A 17000-nucleotide genomic window follows, 5' to 3' on the forward strand; every position below is an offset into this window, starting at 1 on the left:
AATATCATCTTTGTCCTTCGCACTTTTCGGCTTCTTCGTACTGATTAAGATTCCAGCTTTAGCAAAACTGTTATGAACAGTTATGATCTGTAACATCATAGTTCCATGCTTCAAAGGTTTCTGTTATGCTTTCTCGTAAATTGATTTTTGGCATGGATTCCAGTATGAAATGCAAACAAGAAGGGAAAGGGATTTTACTGCTTTCTTTAGAGAATCAATTCAAGGTCATTTCCCCCCCATAAACAAATTTGAAATGTTCTAAAATATTTTGGGAAATAAGGAAAGGGAATCTCAAAGAAAAGTTCATTAAATAGAAAATTCACTTTGCTATTTGGAAGTCATTCTAAGAAATTCTGAAACTGTTCTTGTTGCCTCAAAAAAAATCGGAAAACAGAGAAATTCGCAAAATGGAAGTTCCTTAAATAGAAGTCCAACTGCATATATTCCCCTTGATCCTGGAGGAGAAAAAAAAAGTCTTTTTCATTTGAAAATGGAAACTTATTTGAACAAGCCATGTATTTTTTTTTTATCCAATTACAATAAATAAGTAATTGCAAGATGCACATTATGAACCAACTATTTTTTGCAGAAAATAACAAATTTTTTATAACAATAACATAAAATTGCTTCAGATTTATCCTCATATTACAACTCCAATCTAATAAATTATCAAAAATTAATCTGATCCTGTTCCTATTTCTTTTCTTCAGACTTCATATTTTTCATCCTGTCATTTATTGTTCATATACTTCTCCTCAACTACAAAATGATTCCTGATTTGATTATGCATTTCATAAAATAATTCATTTTATAGTCAACTTGCATTTTAATTTTAAGATTTCTACAGAATTTTGAAAAATATTTTTGATATTTGGCTAATTTACTTCTTAATTCCTCAGCACGGGTCCTCGTTACAAAGGACTACGAAATTTTTAGCAGTTGCCCATGAAAGGCCACATGGTATGTCTCACGTGAGGCAATCTAAATCTATCTAAAAAACATATTACTCCTTAAAATTGACTACGATCTTTACTATTCTAGGGCATTTAAATGTAATAATTATCTAGTATTTAAAATAGCCTTCATTGACTCGTTTGATTATGAAAGCTCTTTATTAATTTCTATGCGATTTACAGTGAAATAATATCTTTCAAAATATAATTTGATTTGAGAAATCTAAGTTAGTAAGGAGAAGTATATTAGCTAAGTACAATAACGAAAAAAAAATGTTTCCTTTTTTCTCTAAAAATAAAAAATAATTTTAATAAAAATATGTATAAGCTGTTTACATTGTGTATTCACCATGTTCAAAATCCCGAAGTTACGGTCGCAAAGAAACTCTTTTCGCTCTTCCAATTCTCAAGACTGATCTTAATCTTTCCTAAAAATTATAAACACCATACACAATTTTATGCATTCTCTGCCCAGCAAGACGTAAACAAACCCAGAATTCGTGCATAAAACAATGCGACTTGATATAAACTGCCTCGGTCGTATATCCATAATGAAATTAGCATCAGTTGGCTACGAATTACCACCCCTTAAATTACATACTACGCGTAGGGTTCTTACTGCTGCTGCTTTTGGCGATAAGAGCCTTACGTATTATGTATTAGTTAGATACAAATTTAATGAATGTGTAGAACATACAGAAAAAAAATTCAAATGAAATGTGTACAAATACAAGCAAATGGTATGCCTCACATATTTTAACACTTACATCTGACACTATCCTTATCGAGATGTAAATAAATCCGAACACATTTATTACGTCTAGCGGGAGATGGAATAAATGTGCACAGTTAAAAAATTGTTTATTCAACACATAGACAAGATTTAGTAACTTAATTTAAAGAAAAAGTATGGGCATTAGGGATCTCATAACAATATGGGAAAGAAAAAATTAATAAAGGGAGGAATTGTTGCATGGAATAAAGGGAGGAAATTATGAACACAAAAAAATAATTTGCCATACTTACAATATTATTGTTTTCCGTTTAAAATGAAACATCTATGACACCCACACCATTAACACTTAAAAGCATTATGAATGCTTATTATTTTATAATTCACAATAATACGTATTCCACGTGTATCTTATAATGCACAAATAGAGCCACAAACACCACTCGCACAATATAGATAAATTAATCCACAACTGTGTATCCAAGAGCAACAATTCCAAACGATAATCCAAAAAGAAATGGAATAGAAGCTTCTTTCTCCAAGGAACAACACTCAACTGTTGCCTCTTTCCAAGGAGGGAAGGGAAATGCAACTGGCAATTTCCCCCTCACTCACACCGATACTCCCCCTTCAGCCTCCCCGCGCCACAGGCATTTTCATGAAAAATGGGATAAGACAGTCAAGGTATTCAGGAAAGATGCCCTTTGTACAAAATACCGACTTTGACAAGCCTTCCAGGAACTTATCTATAGTACTTGTCCATTTCCGGATTAGAAAAATATCATCTAGAACTTACAGTTGTAAAATACAAATCCTGCGGAGAGAAAAACTACATTTCTGGATTATAACTTTTATCAGATTACGAGAAAAAATATTTTATTGACACATGTATTTATTCATAGATTTTTTTCTGAATGGATCAAAAAAAGAGGAAGAATTATTTCATATTAAAAATAATTTTCTAAATTATTTGTTCAGCATTAGAATTTATGAAATGAAAAACTAAACTACCGGAATATAACTAGCTAAATACCAGATTACGACATGAAAAAATATGTATTTATTCATATATTGATAGATTCTCAGAACATAAATAAATGAAGTATTCTGCATTAAAAATAATTTTCTATCTCATTTCAGTAATAGAATTACAATTTGTGAGATAAAAATTAAACTTCCGGATTATAACTCTAAACAGAAAATAATAATGTTTGTTTAGTAATATAATTTCTCTATAAATGCAGAATAATTTTGCATGAAAGATAATTTCCTTGTTCAGAATTTGTTTTATAAAAAAAAAAGCTTTAATACATACTTCAAATATTTTTTTTACTAGACAATGAAATTTTTAATAAATTAAATAAAAGAGCATTTTTTTTTCAATTATTTATTTATTAGAGATTAAGCTACCACCGAAAACACTAAAAATAATTAAGGTTAGTGCTAATTAAAAGGTTACGCTAACTAAAAGGTAAGGCTAGTTAAAAGTTGAAAAAAAAAATTTATTAAAGAAAAGCATAGTGGAAGAACACGTTGAATCTCAAGTACATAAAATTAAGCAAATTAATCTGTCAAAGTCTTTTAAAGAAAGCGGTTTTCTATGTTCAATGTTACATTGTTTTCAACAGGTTGATTTTTGTAAATTTGATAAAATGTTAAACTTCACAAGCTCTTCCATTAAATTCTTCAATAACACTTTGCTGCTAAAAAAGTGTATATTAATTTTATACGTAATAATATTATTTTCGCAAATTCGGTAAAATGTTACGCTTTACACTATTATTTTATTACACTAGCATTATTTGGGGGAGAAGAGTTCACTCATTAATTATGCAGGGGTGATTGTGGGTCCAACTCAAAAATCCTGAAAATTTCTTGAGTATAATCCTTCAAAAAATTAATATCTTTATAAATTTAAATTATTTAAATTTTCAAAACATGATATTCTAAATGAATTATATGTAGCATAATTTAAATGAATGATTAAATGAATGAATTATATGTAAGCTTACTTTTATCTCTAATCACATTTATTATTCTACCAGGAAAAATATTTACAAATGAAAGAGATGCCAAGTATAAATTCTAGTTCTAATATTATTAAATAAAATATACAGAATTTTTATACAGAAATGTGATCGATGATTTCTTGAAACTTCTGGACTTTGGATTTCCGGAAACTTTCGGATCGCGGTTAGCGAAAAATCCGGACTTTTTTCCGGAGCACAATCGTCGCTGATTATTTGTTAATATTTCTTTAAAACACGCTACTTCTGTAGAAAATAAATCAGGTTCCTTTTTTTTTCAAATAAAAAACTTTTTTTTTGGGGGGGGGGGGAATTGAAGAAGNTGGGGGGGGAAAGATTACTCAAAATTTTCATAGCTGCAATACCAGTTGTAGGAAGTTCTTAGTTTTACAATGAAAAGTTAGCAATCCAACTTGATAAAAATTACAAAAGAAACAAGATTATAAAAAGCATGCATGAGTAAAAACTAAACCAATTTTATTCATTCTTCGCCGAAGTATATCTTTCCCCTAAAAGAAAACAAAGTACGATAGTTTTTCGTTTTTTTTTGTTTTTGTTTTTTTTGCCGCTTTTACAATAAGAGGTCTTCTACTTAAAGAAACAGATTTCATTTCTCCGATAAGTGGATCGGAAAAAATCAGTTGTCCTTTTGAAGAAATTATTTCCATTCTCTGGTTTATCTTGTATATTGATGGATGACGCAAAACTTGTCACCTTTTTAGAGTGTCCAAAGTCATCTAAGATTTTCTTTACTCGATGATATATCAAACTTCATATCAAATATATACTTCATATCAAACACACAAAAAAATCTCATAAAAATTAAACTTGAAAAATAAAATGAAATAAAGATTATATGATAAAATGATATAAGATTTTTCACAAACTTATTTCTAAAATATCAATCCTCCTAATTCATGACTGTTTTAAAAAAGTGGCATTTTTTATTTGTATTTCATTCGTTATACACAGATTTGGTCTTACAGATATAGTTCAAATTTCAATACTATTTTATTTTTTAATGTAAAAAATAAAGAAATAAACCGGAAAAATAATAAAAATCAGCCTTTAAATTTTGTTTCGATTTAAAAAGTTGAAAATACATAAAAATTCAGAACGTCATGCATAGAGCTTATTTATGAAACAAATTTAAAATAGGTATGAGACTTCAAATACTTTTCAAGTATATTCAAAAATTTAATTTAAAAAAAAAATTTGATTTTTTTTTTCATATTTATTGAGCGATATTTTCGTTAACAGCATAGAAAAGTTAAAAATTATTACAATTTCAAAACAGTTACATGACGTTTTACATTACATAAGAATCTTCGCAAATCAGCTTAAAATTCCTATTTTAAACTTTTGGAAACCTTTATTCGATATATTGAACGAAAAAAAATATTTATAGTTATACATCACTTTTTATCTATAAAAAAAAATCACAGGATTGAATAATTTTTCGTTAACCCTAAAAACATGAAACCATTACTATCACTCACAAAAAATACAAATTTTGTGCCCTTTTCAAGATTGGCATTATTACTGACTGTGCCGTTTTATTACTGACATCATCCATTACTGCTAGCTAATGGACAATACCTAACAGCTAAAAATAACTTCTACAGTTTTAAAACGATTTAGTCATGCGTTATTTTTTATGACATTTTATGAAACATCTTAAAATTTTAAAATATTCAATCTCTCATTTATTAAAAACAAAATATTTTCGGAAAAAAAAACACTTTCACTCTTATGTTAAAAAGAAAAAAAAGAAAAAAACACGATTGAATAAGTTTTATAACACATCTAAAGTAAAACTACCCATGGTTTTAACTTATGCACACAAAATAAAAATTTCGAAATATATATATATATATATAATGGAATTGAAANTATATATATATATATTGCGCTATTAGAGAGCACTGGCTAATAATTGGACATAACTGAACCTAACAGTTCTACCTACGGTTTCACCACAATTATAAATAAGATATTCCCTAAATTGCTTGCTTTCGTAAGTCTTCGAAAAACATTATTCAAAATTTTTATAACGTTAAAAACTCTTAATCGTTCATTTGCAGCAAAGTATATTATTGAACTAGAAAGAAAAAAGATCGCTACATCAGTTAGAAACACGATTCAAGAGGTTTTCTAACAGATACGAAAGCACTTTTGATTTCAACCCGTCCATCTCAAATCAACGTATATTGAAAAACTTTTCAAATAAATAAAATTCTCACTAAACGACCCGTGGAACAAGACGGTTCTTTTTCAACTTTTATTAGTCAGAATATGTTGGGGCGAATGACAAGAGGAAAAAGTTTTTCGGCCATTTGAGTTGATCTATCCTGTCAGAGGAACGCATCAGACAATGGGTCAAAGAGATATGCCGCCCGCAGCTGCAAAGAAACCCCCTCCCCCCTACCTTCCACTGGCCCACGGAGTTGTGAAAAGAAGTTGGGTGGGGGTCTCTTAGTGCCGACAAAGGGATACCGGTTGGGAAACGATAAGAGCCTTCCCGGCAGTCAACTGGAGCCTTCTTAGGCGGGGTAGAGGCTGGGGTGTCCCACCAAAAGATTTTCAACGCCCCACCTCGCACAGCTTGTAGCTGGACAATTCTGAGAAAGAATTAATTATGTCAACAAACCAACGTGCTCTCAAAGCGGTCGAATGATATGCACTTCCATTAACTTACTAATTAACTTGATAATTAACAAATAAACTGCACTAAAAAATTGAATTTTATCACTTTCAATTAAAAGGAAATATATTTGAAGGGATTGGGGCAAAACGGGTAAACCACTTTTTCTTTCCTATCGCGACAGTTTTACTAACAGTATTGTTTTCAGAAAAATACTTTATGTTTCCGGATTCTTAACTCACTAAATAATTGTAGAATACATAGGAAATCGTAGTGTTTTCCACCCGAACCATTCTTCTGGACACTATAAAGTTTTAGCTTATCATTCCATTGCCCTGCCATTTCGAATTGTGTCATGCGAATTGAAAAAAGAATTTTCTATTCGGCCTGCTTTTTTCAAAGCTTATAAGAATCAGCCCATTTAAAGGAGTTGAAGATTGATTCCATTAGCCTAAATGAGTGAAGGCTTAATGCAATGTGTCGGTGTTTTAAATAGAGAACCACACTAAATGTAAAAAAAAAAAACTCTTAAATACCAGGTCGGTTGAATGCAATGAACCAAAATAAGATAAAACATAGCTGCCAACATAGATAGGAAAAAATGCAGTAGATTTTACAAAATATAAATTTCATAATAATTGTTGCGTTATGTACTAAATATTTTACACACAAGGAATTTTAGGGATTTTTATAGTCCTCAAAATAGTTTTCTCAGAGTTCTGAAAAAAAATAAACAGAATATTTCAGAACAAAAATAATTTTTAACTTATTTATAGAAATGAGGCTCGCTTCATTATATATTTGTAATACTTATTTATGCATTCAAGCAAACAATCATATGTGCAAAAAAATTCTAGTTTAAAAGGGACTTTTGTTTTAAGAAACTTACACCATTTTAGGGAATTTTCTGAAATGCACAAAAGCCAGGAGAATTTTTATTCAATCAGTAGAGCAGGAAAACTGGCAAAATCCATTAGAGATGACACCTATGCATACATGAAGACACTGACTATTTCTTAGTACATTAAATTAATCTTATTATAAAGTTATTTATAGATAAATAATTCTTATACATTTGAAAGTAAAATACAAAACAAAAAAAGAACGCAAAAGTTATTGGCTAGGATTTCATTTCAATTGAATTAAAACTTTGTTTTATGTTGGATGATTACAAATAAATGTATTTAAGAAAAAGACTCCACTTTGCCGGATAAATCAATGAAAAGAAATTGACATGCAAGCAAAAGCAATCTGAACGAGAAGAAAAAAATTTACCATTTTATGGTTGTATGAAGAAGAAAAAAGTTGCTTGATCTATTAAATAAACAACAAAATACTTTGCAAATTAAAATGATGTGACCACAGTCTGTTAAACGAAAACAGACGTTATAACGTAGAGGGGAATCGAACTCATAAATACGACAAAATTAACATTTGCAAAACTCAACTGATTTCCAATTATGATACAGATTCCATTCACTTTTCGACCCTAACCACCTTCATCCCATTGAGGGTACATTCAGTGTGCCGTAACAGCGGTAAGCAATCGACTCGTTTTAAAAGAAAATGTTTTTGTTTTAGATTATTTTCTTGGGAATGTTTAACAAAATATATTTTTAGTTCAACGTTGAACGGCATATTAAAATGAACCATTCAGATCGGACGTTATAACGGAAATTAAAGTAATAATAAATGTATGGAATTTAAAATGGCTACTAGGATGGCAGGGCTTATAAGAAAGTGGTATTACTATAAAACCTTTCCTATTATATCTTTCCTCCAAAAACTAAACATCTATCGGAGATTCCTTCCGACCACGGACAGACCCTACATTAATGAACCCAAAATACTATTTAAAAGTAAAGATACGAAACGCAATTTGACTCTGGCAGCATGACTAAAGGCAAGGATATTAAAAAATATAAAAATCATAGGAAAAAAAAATTAGATATATCGTGTCAAAGGGGCAGGCCGCTTGACGCCCTGCTTGCCTAATGAGTATGGAACAAGTGGTCGGGGGGGGGGTCATATTCAAGACCTGTTTAGGGGGGGGAGCACACAAAAGGAGAATATTTTTTTTTCTTCCCCCTTCTGAGAAATGGTAGTCCACCCTGGAGCATGAATGCNACCTATGTTTCATAAAAAAAAAAAATTAGATATATCGTGTCAAAGGGGCAGGCCGCTTGACGCCCTGCTTGCCTAATGAGTATGGAACAAGTGGTCGGGGGGGGGGTCATATTCAAGACCTGTTTAGGGGGGTGAGCACACAAAAGGAGAATATTTTTTTTTCTTCCCCCTTCTGAGAAATGGTAGTCCACCCTGGAGCATGAATGCACCTGGATCCATTCATTGGCACCTTTCTTTCTAATGTGTTGTGCAGACGGGGATATCAAAAGCGACCGAAACCAGAGTTGTTACATTATTCCTTTCTTTCTTTTTTAAATCTTTTGCCTTCCCACGTTCCAGATGCCTCTCTCTCATGTGGCGGAATTGATTTAAACGAAATGAAGAGACTATTATGGTTTGAGATGAGTCGCAGGTTCAGAACAAACCGATTATTTCTTATAAGTATTTGGATCCTTGATGATCCGGAATACAAAACCCCACTTTGGTGGATAGTAGAATGGAATCAACCACTTTCAAAAACTATGAAAATAAAGATGACGTGACGTAAGACGCGACACTTGCGGCAGAAAAAAAAATGACTTCGATTATCAAAAGTAATGAAGACACCGAGTACTACAAGCATATTATATAGAGTAGTAGTATCTAACTACATACAAAAATTGAATGATGGTGTCGCAGAATCCAATGAAATCGTTGACAGTTTCAAAAGCATGCACCAACCCATCAGAAAGGCGAACGTTATTAAATTAAATTTAGAAATTAATATTACTCTAATGAACCTAGTCAAATATGAAATATCTCAACATCATAGAATAGGTCTAATAGATTTTTCCACTGTTGGATCCAGTTTTCCCCATATACCATTTTGGTAGTCATCAGAATAAAATTTAAAGTCGTACCATTTTCGCATAAAATATTTCTGTATGGAAAAGTAATATTTAATACCTGTACTATTAAGTTTCCTATTCTACTGGCTATTATTACGATTTTGACTGTTTTGTAAATTAAGATTTTGAGGCTAAAAGGATTGTTTCTGTAACGTAACCTACGATATATTTTAAGATAAACTTATCTGTATTGGTATCTAAACTTTTTAACCGCTTACAACTATTATTTACGTATTATAAATTAAAATGAAAGAAATTCGATCAGCTTCATGCACTACGTCATGCATGAAGCTACGTCATTTAGATGTATTTGGAAAACGAAAATATTAAATGATGATTGTGAACTCACTAAATTTGTAATACTAACAATACACTTTCAATTTTAAAAATAATTGCTAAGCGAAAAAATTATTTATATTTACAGAATCATCAAGGAATGTTTGAACGTTGGACAATCATTGGGGTTGGTGAACGGCAGCGAACAGCCCCTAAATAACAGATAATTATAGAGAAATATTTATAGTGAATTATAAAGTATTACTTCGGGTATACCAGACATCCGGATTAAATAGACAACATCGATTTTTAATCTATTTCCTCTTTTGAACTTTAAAAAAATCGGGTCTATTTTTTTTTTAAATTATTATTACAAATATAAATCTGGGGCTATACAGTATTTAAATTAAATTTTATACAATTATTAAGTAAACTAATAAGAACATTATTAAGATAAGACTTAAGAATGTGTCGAACAGGTAAGTGCAATTTTTTTTAAAAAATTCCTTTGCCAGCATTTCCCATTAAAATCAATTCTCTAATATTTATACTAATACACGAGATTCGAATAATTTTTTTGTTAGTTTTTTTTTCTATTGCTGTACTGTTTAATGTTTTCAATTCTGCTGCCATTTTGATAATTCTAATTAAATGTTTATGTCGATGCAAGTTTTTTTAAAACGAAATTGCAATAATACGTACGAAAGTTATCTATATTGTTTCATGTATGAAAATATATATATATATATATATATATATATATATATATTTCAGAAATTTGAAGAGAAAGAACAAGTTCCCAACTTAAGCATTAAAATTCAATTATAAATAATAAGAAGTAAAAAAAAAACATATTAATTGGAGAGAGAGAGTAATAGGGTGGAAAGGGCCCTATTGTAACTACGATTTCCACAAGATACGATAGCATGAGGGATGTAAAGCTAAATGCAGAAAACAGTTAGCCAGGTCTCTTCCACTTTTTTTCTAAATATTTAGAGAAGGCACTTCATGATTTTAATCACTACTTTAAAATGTGTATTTGATTTAATTCGCATAAGCTGCAAGAACATCATAAAATATGTTCAAAATAAAGAGAAAACAAGAAAAGAGATAAAGATTTTTTTTTAAAGGAGAAGAAAAAAATTATTAAAAATGTTTTTAAAACTTTACACAAATTTTATAATTTGGATTTCAGAGCTTTAAAACTCACTAATGGTTGGTTAAAAAAAAAAAATAGGTTTGTGTAAAATATCAGTTTCAATTAAGGCTGTTTTTCGAAGGGTCTGCAATCATCTGAAATAAAATTTTCTATTATTTTCACGTTATGTAATGTTAATATAACTTCAGTAAGTTTGCAACAGCTATGAACGACTGTTAGGACAAATTTAGCCTATCTTTAGCAAGAACTACCTAAGGTAATTCTAAAAATGACTCCAAGCGTTCAGATGAAGAAACGCCACAAAATTACGAGATAGTAAAAGCGTTTTAATCTAAATTTTTTTTTTAAATATTTAATAAGTTTCTACAACGCCGATATTTTCTTAACTCATAAAAAATTTTAAAAATTGAGTATTCATTGATTTCGACCATTTTTATTTAAATGAGAAAATATCGCCAGATGAGCGATTTTTATAAAAGTTTAATAACTTTTAAAATGTTTAAATGATTAGTTTGTTTCAGATAATACTTTTTAGCAGGCTGGTATATTGAGTTCGAAATTATAACTTTGCCTCAAGTTTAAGATAAGGCACTTAAAACTGCTGCATTTTTATTTTCCTTGGCGAAAAACACTTACATTAAATACATTTAAAAGGAAAAACAAGATTTTTCTTCACTTAGTTGTGTTGAAGAAAGTAACACATTGGCTAGGATTGGATTAAATCAAACATTCCCGAAACTGTATATTCAGAGAAAAGCCAAGCTTCATAAAAAGTAAATGTTACACATTTTTGAAGTATACCCACCTTTAAAAGCTATTTTGACGAAAGTTTAAAATGTGCAACATCAGACATAGATCAAACTGTATAGGGTGTGAATCCTGTTTCCATCGTAGAAAATCATATCTCTTTCCCAAAAGTGTGTATTGATTGAGTAAGAACTGGTTAAAACTGGGGACGGTCCCTCTAGCCATAAGAGTCAGGAATCAAGGGGTACTTCTAAACTCAGCCCCTGTTGAAAACTAGAGTGAGTGGAATTTAGCGAGGGGTGGGACAGGGGGTGGTTGTAAGGAGAGCTCGGGGGCACGAAATCCTAGCCAATTTGCTAGAAACTTGGGAGAAATGGATCCATTGATGCGAGAGAGTATGTAGCAAAGCACTCGAGCTGGAAAACGCGATTCCAGGGATTTAATGAAGAAAAGAACTTATAAGGGAAGAGTAAAAAGAAATACTGACGACATGTCTAGAAGAAAAAATGACGTAGGAAATACGTCAATATTTGCAACGAAATTGAATTTGGAGATACATTTTTGTTCGTATATTTTTTAACTTACTAACTATAAAAAATAAACAGTGGGGGGGGAGTCATAATAATATGGTTTCGAACATTTTCCTCGCACAAAACTATTTATTGCATACAATTCAATGACAGCAGTCGATATTAAAAAGAAAAAAAAGACCAAATGAGGACAGATTATGTTGAATGCTTCTAAAGTATGAATAAAGCAAAACGACGCAAATAACGAACAAAGAAATGGGACACGTTTCGGTTCTATAAACAACAAACCTTCCTCGGTGTCGAAACACAACATGACAAAACACGAGTAAGAAGACAAGTGTTTCGTCTCTTAACTTTCTTCTGTCATTTTGTGTTTCGACTCTGAGGATGGTTTGTTGCTTATAGAACTGAAACTATAAGAGTTTCCATTTGTGCAGCTTTATGCTTCATTCAAATTTTTTTTATAAGCTCTTGTTTTACTGTCAGGGTCACGTTTATGTCAATATAAAAGTAAAAGTCTATTTGGGGGGGAGGGGCACAAAAAAAGTGTTTCAAATGAGTTCTTTTCTAATTATGAACGACTCTATTTTCCAAATGAAAGATAGTGTGAAAGGTGAGTATTGACAGTAATTGTTTTGTAAAAGATCCGTTAAAGGACTCAAATGTCACCTTAAGAAACCTCTTGTTCACGCATTTAAAAAAAATAATAATAAAAAAAAACCAGATAAAATGGCCAAAACACGGCAATAACGAGTCAAAAAAATCTATCGATAAATAGCTAGAAGAAATGTGTCGAAATGATTAAGCGGTCACAACACTATCAATTTTAGTAAAACCTAATTGATTTCCAATAATAGATGCCCACACTATTAACACTAGAAGGACTGAAACTTAGTGTATAATATATAACTAAATACCTATGTTTCCCAAAAGCAGTCAAAGTTGACTGAATTGTGAAAGAATAACTAACGTGTAAAGAAATTCGTTTAAAATTATTTTTTTATGATATTTACAGTTATTAGTAAATATTAACGATAAAAAAAAAGTATATGTTGTACAAAAAGTCACAAAATTCTAAGAAATTGTGTCATTATATATACATCATTGCTTTTCTGGAAAAGCAGTCAAAATGACTTCTTTAGGCAATCTAGTGTTAATACAATAGAAAGAAAAAAAAGCTAACAATTTTAGGAAAAGTTCGAAATTCTAAAAAATAATAATAATAATAAGTCAATAAGTTAATATAAATTTTTGCAAAATCGAATTTCCAGGGAAAATCTTTCAAGATATAGGTTCTGATATACTCAACGGTAAAAATATAGTAATTTCGCGAGTCCCTTACACGCAGAGGGTGGACCCCTACTAACATTCCAAAATATATTTTTTTCCTCCCGCACATTAAAAGAGAGAGAGGGGGGAAAAAAATAACAAAGAAGTGCTTTATGAGAATTTTCAATTCGAGTGTATAAATAATCCAAGAGAAGATATTCGCGTTAGAAAGTTACTTAAACATTCGTGGTTCATGATAATGAGAGAGCCCAGAGGGCATTGGGAAAAGAAGAGGCCCACCCGAAATCAATTGCTGTGCCCCAACCCTGTTATTAAGGGATAATTTACACGGCAGCATTCCGGCTTTGCAAGTTGAACCGCCGTGAGGCTCTAGCTTTATTCCCACCTTCTTCGCGCCATTTTTTTTTTAACTCTTCTTTTTTTTTTTTCTCTTGACGCTTTTCGAATCATTTTTTTTTTCTTTTCTTTTTTTCTATATCTGTATCCTTGTAGGATTGCAAAGGATGCGTGAATGCAGCAAGAGTCACGGTAGCGAAGCTTTTATAGATGTGGAGGTTGTATGGAAATAAAAATTTCAAACCAACATTTAACCCCAAGTTCATTAAAAAAACGGGTAGATTCATGTGGGCAGAAGAGTTTCAGATTATGGGGAGAATTTGATTCACTCTGGTTTGTTAAAGAATTTGATCTTATGATGTAAATATAAATAGATATAATTACGTAAACAAAAACAATACTATAACTGAACATTAAATATTATGAGCTAGGACTTGAAATGGTGATCCGTTAGTCTGAGACTACTAAAATTTGACTCGAACCACCTTAAAATAATAGGAGTAAAGGAACTGTATACTGCTTTGCTTTTTATGAATATCGGTTTCCTTAAGGCTGTATTTTGGTCACAAAATAACAAATTTCTTCATGAATGCGACACTACACACTCTCTGTAGTGTAATTTTTAATTTAAATTCATTTTATGAACTTTTTTTAAAAATAAAATATTATTGAAGAGTGAAATGTGTATAGACTAGTAAGAGCATATAAATTGAATACAGAATAAATTTTCTTAATTTCCAATTCTAATTATGACATTTATTTAAATCAGGGTTTCTTAAACTTTTTGGTGAGGAAACCTCATATTTACGAAAATTTTTAGCGACCCATAACCCTTTGGCACCATGGGTGCCACTCTAAAAAAAATTTCAAGACAGAAATACTTTTTTGAACAATTGATGCATAGCGTTTACTTGATTACAATTAAACGCTTTTCAGTTTATATGTTTGACCGAACCAATCAACGCAGGAATTCATGGGGACAGTTGAAAAATCAAGATCAATAAATGAATTGTTAATAAGTCATCGTTTAATTTAATAATTCCAAAACTGAATTTTTTTAGCTAAGTTAATTTCAAAAAATGTATGCGAGTAAATTTAATGTATTATTTGTAAAAGTTTCCTAGGTTAATGAATATTCATTAACTATCTTTTTTTGTCATAAGATCTCTAAAATATATTGATAAGTAGCTCTTTTCTAAAACTTTCAATATTTTGCTCAAATATATATTTTTTAAAACTTATTTCTTAAACTATTACATCAAAATGTCATTTTAACCAAGATAAAACCAAAAAATTATTTCCTTTACTCTTTGCAAAACTGAATTTATTCGCCATGATCTAAGAAACGCTTTTAAAACAAATTGAATACTTATTCATTATGTAAATTTAGCTAAAGTATATAATAACTTACCAACTTTTAAAGCTAACTTCATTTGTCTGAAAAATCTTTGATATAAATGGTATAATAATTTGTACCATAATGTTATAATAATTTGTACCAATTGTATAATAATTTGTAATTATTGGAGTCTGCTTAGGGGAACACCTTGATTCAGAGCGATATTTCTTAGTAACCCTTTCCTACACTTCTAGGCGAGAGCCAACTGTTTGGAAAACAATGCCAAAGAATGGAAATTCTTCAGCCATAGGAGGAAGGATCTTGAGAACTGTGGTGATTCTTATGAAAGGACAGTCACACAAAAGCAAAAAGTATGATTTATGCAGACAGGCCATCAGTGCTGATGACCACACATAGTCTGACATTTGAAAGAACAGGAAATACCCATCCAAAAGTAAGGGTACAATAGGAAAGATATCTCGAAAACCCAGGAAAAGTTCGGTGCCTGTGAAAACATTAAAGCTTTACTCTAGGCTATCCAGTCCTTCAAATGAGCCCTTTTGTACTCACAGATCTCGCTGACGAAATACCGAACATACTGCCTGTTAAAGGAAGGGCGGTTCAAGGAAGAAATTAAAGATCAAGAATGAAATATAAGAAAAGAATAACCTCTCGTTAAGATTCAAAAAGAAGGAAAAAAAATCCGAGTAATTTTATTTTTTAGGAAACTTAAAACCAAGTAAGACACAATGCTCATCTTCGGACATTAGAATACGAGGTAGCAAAAATTATAATACTCTTAATAGATCTTGCTAGAATATTTAGGCTAGAAAAATTTCCAATTTCAATATAAAATAACTTAAACACAAATGTCCGCACCCTATACGAATTTCTCCTCCCCACCCCCTCTCTTTTTTTTAATTTAGAAAACAGATATGAAATAAGACAATATTACACACTTAATTTTTTAAAAGTGAGTTAAATTAAATTGGATGCAGTTATTTTATGTCATTTTTTCTTTTAAGAAACGTCCTTACATGGGGTCTTGCTTAGTTTCTATTTTGAAGAAACTAAATAGCTTAGATTGGCGATTTTTCGGAAATTAATCACAGTAAAAACTGTCATTTTAATAGTTTTGTTCTCTTACGTTCGTCGATATTATTAGACAAATCACACTACCCTTGCAGTCGTTCAAGAAGTTTTTTTTTTCTAGTGGTAGCGAATTAAAAAGAGCAACAATAATTGCAAGCAGAAATTTTTTAAAAATTTCTAAAGCACTTAAAACCACATAAATTACTATCGCACAGTACATATACGTTTAAAATAATTAGTTATTACGATGAGCAAAAACATTTCAAATCAGACTTATTAAATAAAATATTATAATTAAGTATAAATCTTGCTGCCGCATGAAACATCAAAACAAAATTTCTGGAATAAAATAGGTAGGCAGCTATGCTATACTTCTTTGGAGCGGCTCTTAATGCTTCTTTTTAATATATCAGAATAATTCAGGCGCTCATTTATGATTCGATCAAATTGGGAACTTAATTCGGCAAATTAGTAACCGTCCCCCTCCTAAAAATGTAAGTTCGTTCGCGACGACCCTACCCACACCAATACCATTCTTATCATAGAATATTCCTTAAACATTTGAAACAATGTGAAATTATTATGTTCTCTTGAGATAGTTTTTGCGCCATGAGAGAGACTTGAACGGAGCGAAAATTTTCTGAAACCTGCCCTTTCAACAGAAAGGTTCTGGGTTCGAATCGCGGGCAAAGGCAAGAATGTTCTTTTTTTCTCTAAACTATCTGTCCCTACTGTGGGAGCAACGTTGGTCCACCTAACATGGTGCCCCTGAAAGAGTGGCCAACAAATCTGCCCTTCATGTATGACCTAGGTCATTATCCAGGTGGGCATTGGGGGAAAAAAAATTTATATTATATATA

General features: G+C 30.8%; 1 protein-coding gene across 5 annotated transcripts in view; it reads right to left on the reverse strand.

Moving 5' to 3' along the window:
* LOC107454244 (axin-1) overlaps positions 1-17000 on the reverse strand; it is a 59003-nt gene that overhangs the window by 31629 nt on the left and 10374 nt on the right. The window contains exon 1 of one of the 5 annotated variants that reach the window (XM_071180796.1): positions 7247-7361. The exons of 3 other annotated variants lie outside the window; for them this stretch is intronic. The gene's annotated coding sequence lies outside the window, so the exon portion shown is untranslated. Of the gene's footprint in view, positions 1-1979; positions 2279-7246; positions 7362-17000 lie in introns of those variants that run through there. One more of the 5 variants, XM_021147001.3, reaches the window with a different exon arrangement.

The sequence above is a fragment of the Parasteatoda tepidariorum genome, chromosome 5 (assembly GCF_043381705.1).
Source record: "Parasteatoda tepidariorum isolate YZ-2023 chromosome 5, CAS_Ptep_4.0, whole genome shotgun sequence".
Classification (NCBI taxonomy): Eukaryota; Metazoa; Arthropoda; class Arachnida; order Araneae; family Theridiidae; genus Parasteatoda; species Parasteatoda tepidariorum.